We start from the raw sequence: 18,949 nt of genomic DNA, 5'->3' as shown, positions 1-18,949 counted from the left end.
TCCCCTTATATACATAGGTTGACGCCCGACCGGTCTACAGAATCCCGAGGCCGGCTCAGTAGGTTTAGTAGGTTGAGGAGCAACTCTTTGCTCTACTGGTCGGGGTGAAGATACCCCGAACAAGCCCCTCAAAGGATTATGTTCCATAGTAACAGGTGACAGTAAGTTTCAGCACACTATATAAATTTTTCCTTACCAAGTTCCACTTACCAAAGGCGCTTCACTCCCCGGCAACGGCGCCAGAAAAGAGTCTTGACGACCCACAAGTGTAGGGGATCTATCGTAGTCCTTTCGATAAGTAAGAGTGTCGAACCTAATGAGGAGCAGAAGGAAATGACAAGCGGTTTTCAGTAAGGTATTCTCTGCAAGCACTGAAATTATCGGTAACAGATAGTTTTGTGATAAGGTAATTTGTAATGGGTAACAAGTAATGAAAATAAATAAGGTGCAACAAGATGGCCCAATCCTTTTTGTAGCAAAGGACAAGCCTGGACAAATTCTTATATAGAGAAAAGCGCTCCTGTGGACGCATGGGAATTATTGTCAAGCTAGTTTTCATCACGCTCATATGATTCACATTCGTTACTTTGATAATTTGATATGTGGGTGGACCGGTGCTTGGGTACTTCCCTTTCTTGGACAAGCATCCAACTTATGATTAACCCCTATTGCAAGCATCCGCAACTACAAAAGAAGTATTAAGGTAAACCTAACCATAGCATGAAACATATGGATACAAATCAGCCCCTTACGAAGCAACTCATAAACTAGGTTTAAGCTTCTGTCGCTCTAGCAACCCATCATATACTTATTACTTCCCAATGCCTTCCTCTATGCCCAAACAATGGTGAAGTTTCATGTAGTCGACGTTCACATAACACCACTAGAGGAGAGACAACATACATCTCATCAAAATATCGAATGAATACCAAATTCACATGACTACATATAGCAAGACTTCTCCCATGTCCTCAGGAAAAAATGTAACTACTCACAAATAATATTCATGTTCATAATCAAAGGGGTATTAATATGCATATAAGATCTGACCATATGATCTTCCACTGAATAAACCAACTAGCATCAACTACAAGGAGTAATCAACACTACTAGCAACCCACAGGTACCAATCTAAGGTTTTGGGACAAATATTGGATACAAGAGATGAACTAGGGTTTGAGAGGAGATGGTGCTGGTGAAGATGTTGATGGAGAATGACCCCCTCCCGCTGAGAGGATCGATGGTGATGAGTATGGTGACAATTTCCCCCTCCCAGAGGGATGTTTCCCCGCCAGAACAGCTCCGCCGGAGTCCTAAATTGGTTCCGCCAAGGTTCCGCCTATTGGTGGTGGTGTTTCGTCCGAAAGATTTCTTATGATTTTTTTCAGGGTGAAAGACTTCATATAGCAGAAGATGGGCACCGGAGGCCTGCCAGGTGGCCCACGAGGCAGGGGGCGCGCCTAGGGGGTAGGGCGCTCCCCTCACCCTTGTGGACGGTGGGTGGCCCCCCTCTAGTATTTTGTTCGCTCATTATTTTTTTTGGTTTAGTTTGGCCTACTAGATTGATCTTTTTTGCGATGAGAGAAGTGATTAGCGTTGGGTTCAATCTTGCGGTGTCATTTCCCAGTGACAGGAGGGGCAACAAGGCACATATTGTATTGTTGCCATCGAGGATAAAAATATGGGGTTTAGCATATTGCTTGACTTTATCCCTCTACATCATGTCATCTTTCTTAATGCGTTACTCCGTTCTTATGAACTTAATACTCTAGATGCATGCTGGATAGCGGTCGATGTGTGGAGTAATGGTAGTAGATGCAGAATTGTTTCGGTTTACTTGACACAGACATGATGTCTATGTTCATGATCATTGCCTTAGATGTCATCATAATTACACGCTTTTCTATCAATTGCTCGGCAGTAATTTGTTCACCCACCGTAATACATGCTATCTCGAGAGAAGCCACTAGTGAAACCTATGGCCCCCGGGTCTCTTTTCTATTATATCACATCTCTTTTGTTTACATCACATCTCGTTTACTATTTTGCAATCTTTACTTTCCAATTTATACAACAAAAATACCAAAAATATTTAATTTATTATCTCTATCAGATCTCACTTTTGCGAGTGACCGTGAAGGGATTGACAACCCCTTTATCGTGTTGGTTGCAAGGTCCTTGATTGCTTGTGCAGGTACTAGGTAACTTGTGTGTCGTCTCCTACTGGATTGATACCTTGGTTCTCAAAACTGAGGGAAATACTTACGCTACTTTGCTGCATCACCCTTTCCTCTTCAAGGGAAAAACCAACACAAACTCAAGAGGTAGCAAGCAGCTTTACACCTCTTGTGTGCCTACTCGCCATTGTGGTAGTCCCTTGGTATAAAAGGAGGCCCAAGGCGTACTGGAGAAGGATTGGAACTTTTGGGACTGGGCATGCATAGCAGCTAGCCGAAGCTCAAGAACACTAAATATACACTCACAACAGGACTAGGGTTTTACGCTTCTCAGCGGCCCGAACCTGGGTAAAAATTCACCGTGTCGATCGCTAGACCCGCTCTTTGTGCACTCCAGTCTCCCTGCCAACTGTAGAAGGTATCCATGTGATCCCATAGGTGTCGTTTCCCCGACATCTTTCGCGCGCCAAGTAGGGTGTCTAGGTTGTGCAAACCTGGTCTAGCGGTTAGCGCATTAGTTTATTCATCACCATGCCTCCCAAGAAGAAGACAATTACGGTGATCGGTTCGTCTGCGACTGATCTGATCGTACCAGCACGGACGAGCAACGGGGTAGACACTGGTGGCAGTGGAGATCAAGAGCACCCATGCCATTTTGGTAACCGGAGCCAGGCGAGCGGCGTCGTCCGCAGCCGCCCTGCCTATGGGCGGCGCAGGGACCTCCATGGGTGGAAAGGAGACCTCCAACACGCCCGCGCTGATGCATGCGCCGTGTCCCTCCCAGGTCATGCGCGACAAGCAGCGCCGTGATGTTGGTGACCCCGGGCATCGCCAGGGAAAGAGCCCTCAGCATAATTCTCGAGATGCGGAGGGCCGACATGCACTCCAAGATGCTGGTGAATACGGCACGCGGCCGCGGAACCGTGATGGGGCTCCTTCTAACATTGTTAGAAATCCGAGCACTTACTATTCCTTGTGTTTGTCGCTGCCACCAACACGAGCAGAGCTGTTAGCACGAGCACAACTACTCCTCGACTTTCCTCGCACGCGGAGAATCTAGAAGAGTGGATGGCTGCTATCTAGAGCCTCATTGGCCACGCCAATAAGGATGGCCACCAGGAGGCAAGTCCTTCACGGCACCGGTTAATGTATGCTAGAACTACGTCGGTATTTCCCCAAAGAGGAAGGGACGATGCAGTATAGTGACAGTAGGTATTTCCCTTAGTGATGAGACCAAGGTTATCGAATTAGTAGGAGAACCTCCTCATACCATGTAAATAGCAGATGCACACAAATAACAAATACTCGCAACCCGACGTGTTAGAGGGGTTGTCAATCCCTTCCGGGTACGACGCCTCAAGTAGGCAAGTAACATGAGGTAAAAAGTGGTAGATATGATAAATAGATTGCAGAACAAATAAATTGCAGCAAGGTATTTTTGTATTTCTGGTTTAATAGATCTGAAAATAAATGCAAGGGAAAATAGATCGCAAAGGCAAATATGATGAAAAGAGACCTGGGGTCGTAGGTTTCACTAGTGGCTTCTCTGGAGAAAAATAGCAAACGGTGGGAAAACAATTACTGTTGGGCAATTAATAGAACTTCAAATAGTCATGATGATATCCAGGCAATGATAATTATATAGGAAGCACATCCAAGATTAGTAGACCGACTCCTGCATGCATCTACTACTATTACTCCACACATTGACCGCTATCCAGCATGCATCTAGTGTATTAAGTTCATGAGAAAACGGAGCAATGCAATAAGAATGATGACATGATGTAGACAAGATCCGTTTATCTATTGCGGCAGATATAGATCTCATCTTGTTATCCTTAGTAGCAACAATACATACGTGTCGGTTCCCCTTCTGTCACTGGGATCAAGCACTGCAAGATCGAACCCACTACCAACACTACAAAAAAAGATACATCCATGACATTTTGGGCCGAACGAATTTTATTCCTGTCATACTTATGACACTTCTATGACGATAATTGTGAAAAAACACGGTATCATCATAGATGTGGTGGGATCCTACTTCTATGAAAAAAAATCATGACAGCAAATGGGCTTTTCATCCTAGGCGGGCCAGAGATGCGGCTGCATGACATTCTTTAGGCCGTCCATGATGGAAAAAATCGTGGTAGAAGCGAGGGCGAGGAAATTTTTGGCGAGTTCCCGCTTACGGTGAGTGGTCGGGGCCCGAGCGATGCGCGTTTCTCTAATACACGTACGCGCGTGTGTGCGAGGCGTTGGATCTAACTGAACCCGAGCGAGGCATTGGGCTCTAACTGAAACCGAGAGATTGCACTGCAGGCTAGGCGTTACTGAACCAGAGCGATTGATATATGGCTGTTAACTGAACCCGATAGAGCGATTCCTTCGCTACTACTGCTAACTAAAGCCGATTGATGTTGCCTCTGGATGAACAATGAGTGTTGCTGGGGGGTTTGGATGAACAGTTCCCGGTGGGGGTGGATGAACAACACCCTATGGTGTTGCCTCTGGATGAACAGGACCCTGATCGATCGAGCCGGTTGGGGCTGGATGAACAGGACCCCATGGAGGGCAGGATGAACAGGACGACCCCGTGGAGGGCTAGGTGAACAGTAGACGATGGAGGGGTGGATGAACAATAGCCCGTGGAGGGCTGGGTGAACAGTAGACGATGGAGGGGTGGATGAAAAATAGCCCGTGGAGGGGTGGTTGAACAGGAGCCCGTGGAGAGGGGTGGTTGAACAGTAGCCGATGGAGTAGCGCGCGGTGGAGGCTGGATGAACAGGAGCCCGTGGATGAACAGTCGCAGGTGGAGGCTGGAGGAGGTCGACGGTGGATGAACTGTAGCACGTGGAGGCTGGAGGAGGTCGACGGTGGAGATGAACAATATCCCGTGGAGTCTCTTTTTGCGGTATGCCACACCCCTCCCAATGAACAGGACCCCTGTTTCGACCGTAGTGCTCCAAACACAAGTCCGTTTCCTCTGTTTTGCGGTACGCCACACCCCTCCCGATTAACATGACCCCGTTTCGACCGTAGGAGGTCCAACACAAGTCCGTTTCCTCCGTTTTGCGGTACGCCAGAACCCTCCCGATGAACAGGATCCAATTTCGAACGTGGCCAGTCGAACACAAGGCCGTTTCCTCTGTTGTGCGGTATGCTGGCCTCGTTTCCATCGTCTGTTCCGTCCAAGCCCTCCCGATGAACACGACGATGCATTCCATTCTGACCCAGCCGGTTGGCTCCCCATCAACACGACGCATTCTGTTGCCTCCCCATGAACATGACGATGACGCAGTTTCTCCGTTCCGACCCATCCATGTACACGAGCCCTGGCCGTACGTTTGCGCGAGTAGGCCTTCGAGACCCCGCCCGTATGTACGTACGTGGCCGAATTTTCTTTCTTGCACACTGGCTGTTGTACGTACATGTACATGCTACGTGTGCGCCTCTACTACGACACATGTGCACCTCTACATCGACCAGTATGTACGTACACATTTGCGACCAGAATGACAATGCTACGTATGCTTCGACCAGGTGGGTCCCGACTATCAGGCACTTCCTTGCGTGCGAAGATGTAGCTGGTGGGCCCCAGCACTTAGGGGGATAAATCATTTTTTTGCCCGGACGCACTTCCTTACGTGCGAAGATGTATCTGGTGGGTCCCAGCAGTCAGGGGGGAATGTTTTTTCGTGAAACACGGTGGCCCATCCGGTGCGTCCCTGCTATCAGGTGGAGGAATACTTATTTTGCGCGTAATAATAAGGAGGCACTTCCTTGCGGACGCCATGGACCCAGCTGTCAGCCTCTCCACATATAGTACTCTTTCGATGGAAGTCGTTCCTTGACCACGTTGACCACGCCACACTGAGAGCACCAAGGCGGTGTACGACGGAGAGGCCTAGGAAGGGGATGACGCGGAGCCGGGAAAGACGCGGCAGTGGAAGCCCACGCAGAGAGGAGTATGAGGGTTCACTGGTTCGGCTGCGGTGTGAGGCTGCCGTCACCGCAGGGCCTGGCCAGCGGTGGGAATAGTAGGGGGCGGTGAGGCCTCCATGGTAGCACAGTCGGCCACGGGAGGCAGGAGCTTGCGGCATGACCGGCACTGCTTTGGGTGGCTGGTGCAAGAAGAACAGAGGTTGAAGAAGCACTACGGCCGTTGGATGGACATCATATGGTCACTGGAGCTAGAATCGTCCATATTGACTAAGTTGAAAAGCTCTCCGTCCCAGTCAGCTTAGTAGACCCACAAGTTAGCCTCCCACCAAGGTGGGTCCCAGCTAGCAGGGGAAGTATTCATTTTTTTGTGCGTAATAAGGAGGCACCTCTGGTGGGTCTGAGCTAACTGCGGGGGGAACGTTTTTTTCGCGAAATATGGTGGCCCGTCCGGTGGGTCCCAGCAGTCAGGGGTAAACGTTTTTTTGCAAAATACGGTGGCCCGTCTGGTGGGTCCCAGCAGTCAGGGGTAAATGTTTTTTCGCGAAATACGGTGGCCCGTCCGGTGGGTCCCTGCTGTCAGATGGAGGAATAATTATTTTCCGCATAATAAGGAGGCACTTCCTTGCGGCTGCCGTGGACCCAGCTATTAGCCTCTCCACGTACAGTACTCTTCCGATGGAAGTCGGTTGTTGACCACATTCACCACGCCGCACCGAGAGCAGCACGGTAGTGGACGATGGCGAGGCCTAGGAAGGGGACGACGCGGAGCCGGGGAAGACGCGGCAGTGGATGCCCACGTGGAGAGGAGTACGATGGTTCACTAGTTCGGCTGCGGTGTGAGGCTGCCGTCACCGCAGAATAACAGGTGGTGTGGGTGAGTGGAGGGATGGCCTCGCCAGCGGTGGGAGTAGTATGGGGGCGGTGAGGCCTCCGCGGCAGCACAGCCGGTCACGGGAGGCAGGAGCAGGCGGCACGACCGATGCTGCATTGGGCGGCTAGAGCAAGAAGACCAGAGGTTGAAGAATCACTACAGCCGTTGGATGGACATCGTACGGTCACTAGAGCTAGAATCGTGCGTAATAAGGAGGCACTTCCTTGCGTGCGAAGATATAGCTGGTGGGTCTGAGCTGTCAGCGGCGGTAACGTTTTTTTCGAGAAATACACAGGCCCTTTTGGTGGGTCCTAGATGTCACGTGGAGGAACCATTATTTTGCGCATAATAAGGAGGCATTTCCTTGCATGCGGCCGTGGACCCAGCTGCCAGCCTCTCCATGTACAGTCCACTTCAAATGCATGTCGGTTGATGACCACGTTGACCATGCCGCGCCGAGAGCACCAGGGCGGTGGACGACGGCGAGGCCTAGGAGGGGAACGACACGGAGCCAGGGAAGACTCGGCAGTTGTTCCCCACGCGGAGGGGAGTACGACTGTACGAGGGTTTACTGGTTCGTCTGCCGTCGCTGGAGAATAATAGCAGGTGTGGGTGAGTAGAGGGATGGCTAGGCCAGCGATGGGAGTATGGTGGGGCCGTGAGGCCTGCGCGGCAGCACAGACGGCCGCGGGAAGGAGGGAGCAGGCAGCCCCGCTGGTGCTTGTTTGAGCGGCCGGAGCAGGAAGAGCAGAGATTGAAGAAGCACGACGGCCGTTGGATGGACATCCTACAGTCACTGCTTGTGCGCCAACCTTTTTTAGGAAAGCCTCAAATCTGTGGAAAACAGCATATAGGCCATCTGCCATTGTTTCTAATAATTTACAGCCCATTTGCTAATTATTACTGTTTTTTTGAGCCCATATTCTTTTTGTTAGCATTAAATCCCATATTGTGGCCACGGTTAAAAAATTATACGAAATTTTGCATATGTCGGTGCAGTCTGAACTATCTTTAATCCCGAAATTTCGAGTCACATTCAAACTGATTTTAAAAATAAATGTATATCAATGTAAAATCCAATAAATTGTCCACGCATAAAAATCAATGCTATTTAAAATCTCAAAATGAAAAAAAGAAATTTGAAACTAATTGCGGTTTGATGTGTTTTAAAAATGTACATCCCATTTCTCATTACTGATAGTCCATTTTCTCGGCCAGCCGAATGAAGCTCTCCTCGTCTTGAAAGATTTGCAGCCCAACAGGCCTGACAAAGAGACTTACTTGACAAATCACAAAAAAATTGGGCTAGCCATTTTCAGAAAAAAAAACTACTGGGCTGGTCTGTGGTAAACATAAAAGAAAAGGATGTCTAGACAGGCCAGAGTGCCCTGCACAACCCAGTTGACACCCTGCTTACGTCTCAAAAACAAATTAGATAAATGCCACTCCAATTATGGTGATTCATAAAAATGCCACTGCAATTTCCACACTTTGAAAAATACCACTGCAATTTTTGCAAACTTTGGAAAATGCCATTGTCACATCCCTAGTTCTGACAATGCCTAGTGCATGCATTAGAGTGTTACATCATGTTTAAATTTCATTTAAACCTGAGATGGGGATTGACTAAGCCCTAGCACCAAATGAATTCAACTAGGGTCAAAATAAAACCTTTTTCATTGAACTCATAATGTCCTCTAAAAATGTTCAACATTTCTGGTTTGAGGTGGAAGCATCTACCAAAAATGGTTTATATTTTTGCAGGACATATTTGGTCACTGAATTAAATCATATAGTATTTGCATTTGGGCATTTAATTGCTAATAATATTTTTAAATGCTCAAATAATCACAAACTGAAATGTTTACTGTTGGAAATATTCCAAACAGTGGCCACAGTCAGTTGCATGATTTTTGGAAATGCTCTGGCATTTTTAATAAAACCCTAAATTTACAGAATAATAGAAAACTGAGATAATTAGAAAAGGAGAGAGAGAGAAAGACCCGTACCTGGGCCACTTACCTGTAGCCGGCCCAGCTTCTGCGCGGCCCGTTACTGTGCAGCCCAGCTGCCAGTCATCTTCCTCCCCCTCGCCCCGAAGCAGCTGCGTGCTGGACGCACGCGCGCCGACGCCGGCCACCTCCTGCTTCGCCGTGGCAGCCTCCCCGACTTCCTCGCGACGCCACGGAGACGTCCCCGACCCCCTCTCACTTCTCCCTCGCTCTCGGGACCTCCCTCCCCCTCGCTCCTCTGTTTCCCCTCCTGCGACCGAGCGGAGCTCGCCGTCATCGTCGCCGTACCCATGGCCACCGGCCACCCCTAGCCTCGCCGATGCACCCAGGAGCTCCGCCTCGACCCCCTCTTCCTCCCCACCGATCCACAGCCCTCCGGAAGCCCTGCATCGCCGCCATCGCCGTCGTCTTCTACCTCGGACCCGCCGGCCATCTTCGTCAAATTCGCCGGCTCCGGACCGTCCCCGACCTCGCCGAGCGTCCCCTCGTCATCGCCGTGAGTCACTGACCCTCTCCCCTAACTCAGCATGCTTCCCTCCGTGCCGTAGCGCCGTTCCCCACGAGCACCGAAGCCACCGTCCGCCATTGCTGCTGCACGCAAAGCCTCCGTGCTCCCCTGGCCTCACTGAGCTGCTCTTAGTGCTCCCCATGACTAGCAGGTGCTGCCCAGCCTCTCCATTTGCTCACTGATGCACCGTAGCGACGCGCCCGAGCGCCACCGAACACCATCACCGCCAAAGCTCGTCGCCGGCATGAGTTCCGGCAACCCCACGACCTCCCACTTGGTCCTCTGGATGCGCGAGAGCAAGAGCTTCTCCCCAGTGCCCTCAGCGCGCCAAACCACCGCTCGTAGCGCCAAAACTGCCACCACCCGAACTCCGGCCGCCGCCGTCGTCATGATTGCCGTCGCCTCCGGCCACCCTAGCTTCTTCCGTTGGCCCTGTTAGATGCGCGCGGGTCTGGGCATCCCGTAGAGCCCCTCCGCCGCTCTTTTGGTCATCGGAGGGCGAATTCCGACGCTCTCCGCCGTCCCTGGCCTCGCCGGCGACGAGCCTCGGGTCAACTCCGGTGAGTTTGACCTGGGTTTGACCCCCTCTCTCTCACTGACCTGCGGGCCCCGCCCGGCTAATTAGGTTAGGTTAGTTTAACTAAGCTAGGTTAGTTTAGTTAGACGCTGACACTCGGGACCCACCGGTCAAGGGTTGACCGGACTGCGCCACGTTGACCTGCTGACGTCATCATGACATCAGGCTGACGCAATAAGTATTTTCTGGATTTAATTTAATTCTGAAATTCCAGAAAATAGCTAAAACTTCAAAAATTCATATAAATTCAACCGTAACTCCAAATTAAATAAATTATATATGAAAAATTATCAGAAAAATTCAAGGAATCCATCTGTACCATTTTCATGCATGATAGAACAACTTATAGCTGCTGTTTAGCACAAATCAATTAAATGGCATTTGAATAATCACATATGGAGTTTAAATTTGAATCTTGTATTCAAACCAACTTCATTTAATCTGTTGCTAGTTGCATTAGCTCAAAACACATTCATTTTGCCATGTCATGATCATGCATCATATTGTGCATTGCATTGATTGTGTTCCCTTCTGTGTTGCCGGTATTTGTCCCCTCTCGATAGACGTGTACCGACGATGTGATCGATGACACCGATGAAGAGCTATATTATCTTCAGAAGTGCCAGGCAAGCAAAACCCCCTTGTTCATTCCGATACAATCCTACTCTCTCGCTCCTGCTCTCTTTTACTGCATTAGGACAACACCGATTCATCTGTTACTTGCTGCGGTAGCTGAACCCCTTTATCCTTTGCATGACCTGTCATTGCCACAGTAAATAGATGAAACCCACTAGCATGAGTAGGAGTTGTTTGAGCCCTGTTGTGCCTACTCATTCATGCTTGTTTGTCATGCCTGCTATTGCTTAGAGTTGTGTCAGGTCTGATTCATCCGGGATGAATCAGAGGTGTGTGAACATGTCCTACTGTGTGTGAGCTAAGTGTGTGAACACGATTTGGTAAAAGGTGTCGGTGAGAGGCCATGTAGGAGTACATGGTGGGTTGTCTCATTGAAGCCGTCCTTAGGAACTGAGTTCTGTGTTTGTGATCCATGACTCAGCTACTACCATACATTGGGCCCTGAAATATGACCCCGCTCGACTTCTTAATCACCCTTGTCCTCTGTCCAGGAGTTGCAAGTAGTTTCTGGTGTTTGTAGTATGCTGGAGGCCGTGGACAGCGCTGACCGTAGGGGTGGGCTGTGATGCGGTAGGCACGTGGCCGGGTAAACCGGGCACCCGTTTGGTGTCACGGAACCCTGTTCACATCGTTTGGGGCTGTGAGCGAAACTCCGGCCGGATCTCTTCATGGATGGAACCCGAATAGGCGATAAACCTGGACTAGAGACTTGAGTGTTTAGGTAGGTCGTGGTCTACACCCACGTCGGCTTTCGCTTGAAGTCTGCCGAGCACATGTCGTGTGCAGACGCTAAGTGGTGGAAACATGTATGAAGAAGTACACCCCTGCAGGGTTAACATCATCTATTCGAATAGCCGTGTCCGCGGTAAAGGACTTCTGGGTTGCTTATATCAGTTCATAGACAAGTGAAAGTGGATACTCTAAAATACACAAGATAAGCGTGAGTGCTATGGATGGCGTTCTCGTAGGGAGACGGGAGCGGATCCATAGTGGTGTATTGATATGGTGAATATGTGGACTCGTGTGCGCCACCTCAAAAGAGTCGCTTGCAGTCGTAGTTTAGGATAGCCACCGAGTCAAAGCTGGCTTGCTGCAGTTAAACCCCGCCATCCCCTTGTTGAAAATGATGCATATGTAGTTAGTTCTGATGTAAGTCTTGCTGGGTACATTTGTACTCACGTTTGCCTATTTTATGTTTTTGCAGAGAGACTTCGGTCTCACTAATAGTTTCGCGTGGACTTCGACGTTTAGCTTGTTACCTCAGCTACGATCTTGTGCCTCGGCAGGATCTGATAGATAGTCAGGCTTCTCAGCCTTTTTCATTTATAGATGTCTGTACTCAGACATGATAGCTTCCGCTTGTGCTTTGACTTGTATGCTCTGAGTGTTGGGTCATGAGATCCATGTTTGTAATATCTCGCTCCTCGGAGCCTATTGAATAAATTACTTGAGTCATAGTGTCATGTTGTGATGCTATGCTGTATTTGCACATATCGAGCATATTGTGTGTATGTTATTGAAATGCTTGGTATGTGTGGGATCTGACCATCTAGTTGTTTATCTTTAGTAGCCTCTCTTACCAGGAAATGTCTCCTAGTGTTTCACTGAGCCATGGTAGCTTGCTACTGCTCCGGAACACCTAGGCTGGCCGGCATGTGTCCTTCTTCGTTCCTGTGTCTGTCCCTTCGGGGAAATGTCACGCGATGAATACCGGAGTCCTGTTAGCCCGCTACAGCCCGGTTCACCGGAGTCCTGCTAGCCCAGTGCTACAGCCTGGGTTCACTCGCTGATGACCGACACGTTCGATGCTGGGTCATGGATGCCTGTCCCTGTAAGTTTGTGCCACTTTGGGTTTACGACTAGCCATGTCAGCCCGGGCTCCTTATCATATGGATGCTAGCGACACTGTCATATACGTGTGCCAAAAGGCGCAAACGGTCCCAGGTAAAGGTAAGGCGACACCCGTGGGAATACCGTACGTGAGGCCGCAAAGTGATATGAAGTGTTACATGCTAGATCTATGTGGCATTGAGTCGGGGTCCTGACAGCGTTGGTATCAGAGCTTGACTGCCTGTAGGATTACCAAGCCAAACTGGTCGAAGTTGAGTCTAGAAATTCTTTAGTTATATAAGGGAATTGATTGTGGGATGGAACGTAAGGCTCTTTTACTCCTTATACCTCATGGCCTTCTGATCTGAGTCATCATCTTCTCTTCTACGGGGATTAAGAACTAGGCTATCTTTTCTTTCTATCAGGATCACGTGTTACTAATCCGTAGACTTATAAGATTGTTGGATTTAAGCTTGAGTTCAGTTCCTACGACTTCTGTATGCTAACTGTTGATCACGGAACCTTGATATTGTGCTACTGAGTGGTTATGCCACCATTTTTGTGAATGTCTCAAGTCTTTTTCTGAGCATTTACAGCCGTTATGCTGTCCGAGTCATTCCAGGTTTCTAAATAGTCTGATGCATTTGCAAAATCCTTTTCCTCTGGTTTCGATGCTCCTTTATGCCAGCTCAATCACACTAATTGTTGAGTTGAGGTATTCTACTGCCTCGACCTTTATGTTGGAATAATTATTATGACCCTAGGTGTCTTAGGGGATCATCTAGTAATTTAGCCATGATTTGTGTTCCCAGTGTGATGATTCTGGCCATCATTCGCGTAAGCATCCCTTGATGCCACTTAGTTAGTAGGTATTCCATTCCGGGCTTCTTGAACCCGAGATTCACCCTACTTACTTCATGTTGATAGTTTTGCTCGTTCCTTTAGGATATTAGTAACTTTGTGGTAGTCCTCGAAGTCCGTGGTATCTTCTTCTTCCAAATACCATGAACTACTTATGGCAGAAGTTCCTCGTTGAACTGAAATATCACAACAGGATTGTTCTTGATGAGTTCTCCATTATATATTGTGACTCTGCCAGTCCTACCTTTCTGCATGGGTTATCCGGAAGAAATATGTGGACTTGGTTCAACATACTAATCTATGCATCCACAACTCAGAAAATTATATGTTCCTTTGAGATGTTCTCTTTAGTTGCCTTCTGACCCTCGTCTATCAATTGATAGTCAAGAGTATGCGTGCGTTCGTTTATCGATGCCTATTACTCTTGTGGTCCGTCAAGCCATTCTATCGCGGAATGACTAGGAGAAACAAACTCCAGTACCTCATCCATATTTAGGATTGGGTCAAAGTAGTTGTATTCCGCAGATCAAATGCCAATCCAGCTTTTGGTTCTGTTCTACCTTGGAGTATTACCTTATTCTATATCGAGATTGTTATAGGAATTGCACACCATCCTATGAACTCTTGGTACAGTGATACTTCTCACCATCATTAGTCATTCCTCGGCCCTCGTGTTGATGCAACCGGAATACCGACAAATGAATTGTGATGTGTGAAATCAATACTCCCAGCAACCTCGTTGCTTGGTAGTTAAAGGATAATAATTTCATTCTTAGCATGTTGGTTTTTGAATCATCCTTCTAAGACTTATTGTGCTACCTAGTTCTTATTTTGGTGCACCCTCCGATTGATGAGCTAGGATCTTGTCAAGTCCTCACTCATTTGATTATATCGTCTTGCCCTCAAAAGCGAGATTGTTCTCGAGCTTAGTAACATACCGGTGGTTCGTGATTTTCTGAATGTCTTCTCGGAAGTATCACCAGGTCGTCACCTGACCGTTATGTTGAGCCCGTGATCAAGTTGGTTTCTTATGAACCACCTTCTTTCCAAGAATCGGTGTTAGATATCCCTGAGCTAGTTGGTTAAGCTGGACAACAACTTGGAGAGTTGGAAGATAAAAGCTTGTCTGACTTAGTTCGTTCCAAAGGGATATTCTTGTGTAGTGTGTGTTGAAGGAAGATGATATCTTCATCGACTGGTCCCTGTGATCAGTTGCTGGACTTATTGTCTTATCTATCCCTTGATTTGAGTGTGGGCTATCGTCAAATCAAATCAGTACCAACGATGTTCGTAATGTTGTCCTACTCGTGGTCGATCCCTCGAGCATACACCATTACATCTTTGGTATGACCAATGCTATCACCGTGTTCACATGATGGTGGAAGTCCAGTGATATGGAAATTCCGATGAGTTGCTGTTGAGCCCATCAGTAGCATTTTGTCTCCCCCCATGAATCATGTTGAACATCAACCTAGTGTTGGAAACTTGTGTAAGCATTTCTTCGTGTTTCGTTCATGAAGCATATGTTTGAATGAAAGTAGTGACTTTCCCTAATTCATGTGCATATGATGCAAGTTGCCGCCATGAATTTGAGGAAGATTGTTTTGTTTCCTTGGAATCATCCCAAATCAGTCATGCACACGTGCGAAGTATTCTGTGGTCTGGAGACTTGCAACCTTCATTCCACATGTGTCTCGAGCACACCAAGCCACTGATTGATTTGTTCACGGAAAAGGAGTTGATGTGCTAATCCTAGGTCATGCACAAGACTTCAATATCCTCGATTATGATTCCCCACCTGAACTCGGTAGTGTTTTATTGTAAGACTACCATGTGATAATGTTTGTCTAGGACAGCGTGTTCACATGTTTTAGCAGAACCAGCTCATGTTTTGGAGCTTGCTATCGCAGTTCGTCCCTCGAGAATCTCGCAACGTCATCTCGTCGATTTGTGTTGCAAACTTTCATTTTTCTTCCTAGACTCGATGAGTCTGGAATATCCTAACACCAACCAGATCTGAATCTCAGGCAGATATGATGGGTTGGAACATTTCCCCAAGAACTATAATATTGGTCTCTCGATAACCGGTAAGGTGGATGTCGTGGTCAACACACCCATCCGGTAGACCTGTTATTATAATATCTTGATTGAGCAAGTTGGCCACCTCCCCATAAGGATTTCGTAGGAATTACCTCCGTAACTGTTCCTTATGGATTCTATTGCTCCCGAAGTCCGACCTTTTACTTGATGTCTAGTTACCAAACCATTTCAATGATTGGATTACACTAGCACATCAAGGAGAACATTAGAAGCGGAGTGCTAAATGTCTCTCGGTCGATCATCCAGATTTTATCTCCTTGGCCTCGCTAAGGTGAAATCTGAGAAGGTGTTATCTTCCTTTGCATCTGCATCCTCCATCACCGTTCATCATGGTAGTATGTTATGTTGTCAGCACCCTTGACGCGGTTGTTGATAAAACCTTGATGATTGTGGAAATGCTCAAGTTCTTGAGAGCACGCACAAGCGCTACGTCTTATCATCGGCACTAGCTGGGATTGCCCCAGATTTCCTCGGTTATGCTATAACCACTCCAACAGTGAATTCACTCTTTATTGTTGGGTTCTTCCCCAGTTACCAAAATCATTCCTAGCATTTGCATTTTGTTCCTAGCTTGCACCGCCAATGTGCCATCCTACCATGGGTCTCTTCCATTTCCGGTGGCAAGGAAATTCATCCATTACGTTGTCTTCAACAAGGTAATCCACATCATCCAAGTCCGAGTATGCCATTCTACCGACCCCTTCCAAACGATCGTTGTGAATTGCCTTAGGCTGATATAGAGAGTCTAAATGATCTCTATATCAAAGGTAATTCTTTTTGCCACTTAAGGGGATATCTCTACGAGTCACCTTCCCTAAGGTGTATCGTTATGGTATCTTGGCAACTCAACTCCTCGCTACGTGGACAACCGATCGCCACATTCTTAAGTCTGGAATTGTTGTCTACCTAGTGAACCTCGTCACCTGCTCCACTCCGTCCCGCTAGAGGTATGCTTCGTCTCTCAGCTTGAGAGATGTTGCTATGTCACATTCCGGGAGTTAATCCTGAGTTGTCCGATCTTCGAGAAGATCGACCCTTCTAGAGTCTCCTTCTTCCCTCCATGTCATGTTGACAGGATTTCTCAGAGCAAGACTTCAAGACAATAATGGTGAATGAATCAATGTTCAACTGACGTGCACCCTGGATCGTGAAGATTATACTAGTTTGCGTTTCCCCTTCACCTTACCCTACGCTTGAATCTCGAGACGAGATTCTTGTTTAGTGGGGGTGAGTTGTCACATCCCTAGTTCTGACAATGCCTAGTGCATGCATTAGAGTGTTACATCATGTTTAAATTTCATTTAAACCTGAGATGGGGATTGACTAAGCCCTAGCACCAAATGAATTCAACTAGGGTCAAAATAAAACCTTTTTCATTGAACTCATAATGTCCTCTAAAAATGTTCAACATTTCTGGTTTGAGGTGGAAGCATCTACCAAAAATGGTTTATATTTTGCAGGACATATTTGGTCACTGAATTAAATCATATAGTATTTGCATTTGGGCATTTAATTGCTAATAATATTTTTAAATGCTCAAATAATCACAAACTGAAATGTTTACTGTTGGAAATATTCCAAACAGTGGCCACAGTCAGTTGCATGATTTTTGGAAATGCTCTGGCATTTTTAATAAAACCCTAAATTTACAGAATAATAGAAAACTGAGATAATTAGAAAAGGAGAGAGAGAGAAAGACCCGTACCTGGGCCACTTACCTGTAGCCGGCCCAGCTTCTGCGCGGCCCGTTACTGTGCAGCCCAGCTGCCAGTCATCTTCCTCCCCCTCGCCCCGAAGCAGCTGCGTGCTGGACGCACGCGCGCCGACGCCGGCCACCTCCTGCTTCGCCGTGGCAGCCTCCCCGACTTCCTCGCGACGCCACGGAGACGTCCCCGACCCCCTCTCACTTCTCCCTCGCTCTCGGGACCTCCCTCCCCCTCGCTCCTCTGTTTCCCCTCCCGCGAACGAGCGGAGCTCGCCGTCATCGTCTCCGTACCCATGGCCACCGGCCACCCCTAGCCTCGCCGATGCACCCAGGAGCTCCGCCTCGACCCCCTCTTCCTCCCCACCGATCCACAGCCCTCCGGAAGCCCTGCATCGCCGCCATCGCCGTCGTCTTCTACCTCGGACCCGCCGGCCATCTTCGTCAAATTCGCCGGCTCCGGACCGTCCCCGACCTCGCCGAGCGTCCCCTCGTCATCGCCGTGAGTCACTGACCCTCTCCCCTAACTCAGCATGCTTCCCTCCGTGCCGTAGCGCCGTTCCCCACGAGCACCGAAGCCACCGTCCGCCATTGCTGCTGCACGCAAAGCCTCCGTGCTCCCCTGGCCTCACTGAGCTGCTCTTAGTGCTCCCCATGACTAGCAGGTGCTGCCCAGCCTCTCCATTTGCTCACTGATGCACCGTAGCGACGCGCCCGAGCGCCACCGAACACCATCACCGCCAAAGCTCGTCGCCGGCATGAGATCCGGCGACCCCACGACCTCCCACTTGGTCCTCTGGATGCGCGAGAGCAAGAGCTTCTCCCCAGTGCCCTCAGCGCGCCAAACCACCGCTCGTAGCGCCAAAACCGCCACCACCCGAACTCCGGCCGCCGCCGTCGTCATGATTGCCGTCGCCTCCGGCCACCCTAGCTTCTTCCGTTGGCCCTGTTAGATGCGCGCGGGTCTGGGCATCCCGTAGAGCCCCTCCGCCGCTCTTTTGGTCATCGGAGGGCGAATTCCGGCGCTCTCCGCCGTCCCTGGCCTCGCCGGCGACGAGCCTCGGGTCAACTCCGGTGAGTTTGACCCGGGTTTGACCCCCTCTCTCTCACTGACCTGCGGGCCCCGCCCGGCTAATTAGGTTAGGTTAGTTTAACTAAGCTAGGTTAGTTTAGTTAGACGCTGACACTCGGGACCCACCAGTCAGGGGTTGACCGGACTGTGCCACGTTGACCTGCTGACGTCATCATGACATCAGGCTGACGCAATAAGTATTTTCTGGATTTAATTTAATTCTGAAATTCCAGAAAATAGCTAAAACTTCAAAAATTCATAGAAATTCAACCGTAACTCCAAATTAAATAAATTATATATGAAAAATTATCAGAAAAATTCAAGGAATCCATCTGTACCATTTTCATGCATGATAGAACAACTTATAGCTGCTGTTTAGCACAAATCAATTAAATGGCATTTGAATAATCACATATGGAGTTTAAATTTGAATCTTGTATTCAAACCAACTTCATTTAATCTGTTGCTAGTTGCATTAGCTCAAAACACATTCATTTTGCCATGTCATGATCATGCATCATATTGTGCATTGCATTGATTGTGTTCCCTTCTGTGTTGCCGGTATTTGTCCCCTCTCGATAGACGTGTACCGACGATGTGATCGATGACACCGATGAAGAGCTATATTATCTTCAGAAGTGCCAGGCAAGCAAAACCC

This window comes from Triticum dicoccoides, chromosome 7B (assembly GCF_002162155.2).
Source record: "Triticum dicoccoides isolate Atlit2015 ecotype Zavitan chromosome 7B, WEW_v2.0, whole genome shotgun sequence".
NCBI lineage: Eukaryota > Viridiplantae > Streptophyta > Magnoliopsida > Poales > Poaceae > Triticum > Triticum dicoccoides.
This window is presented reverse-complemented; position numbering follows the sequence as displayed.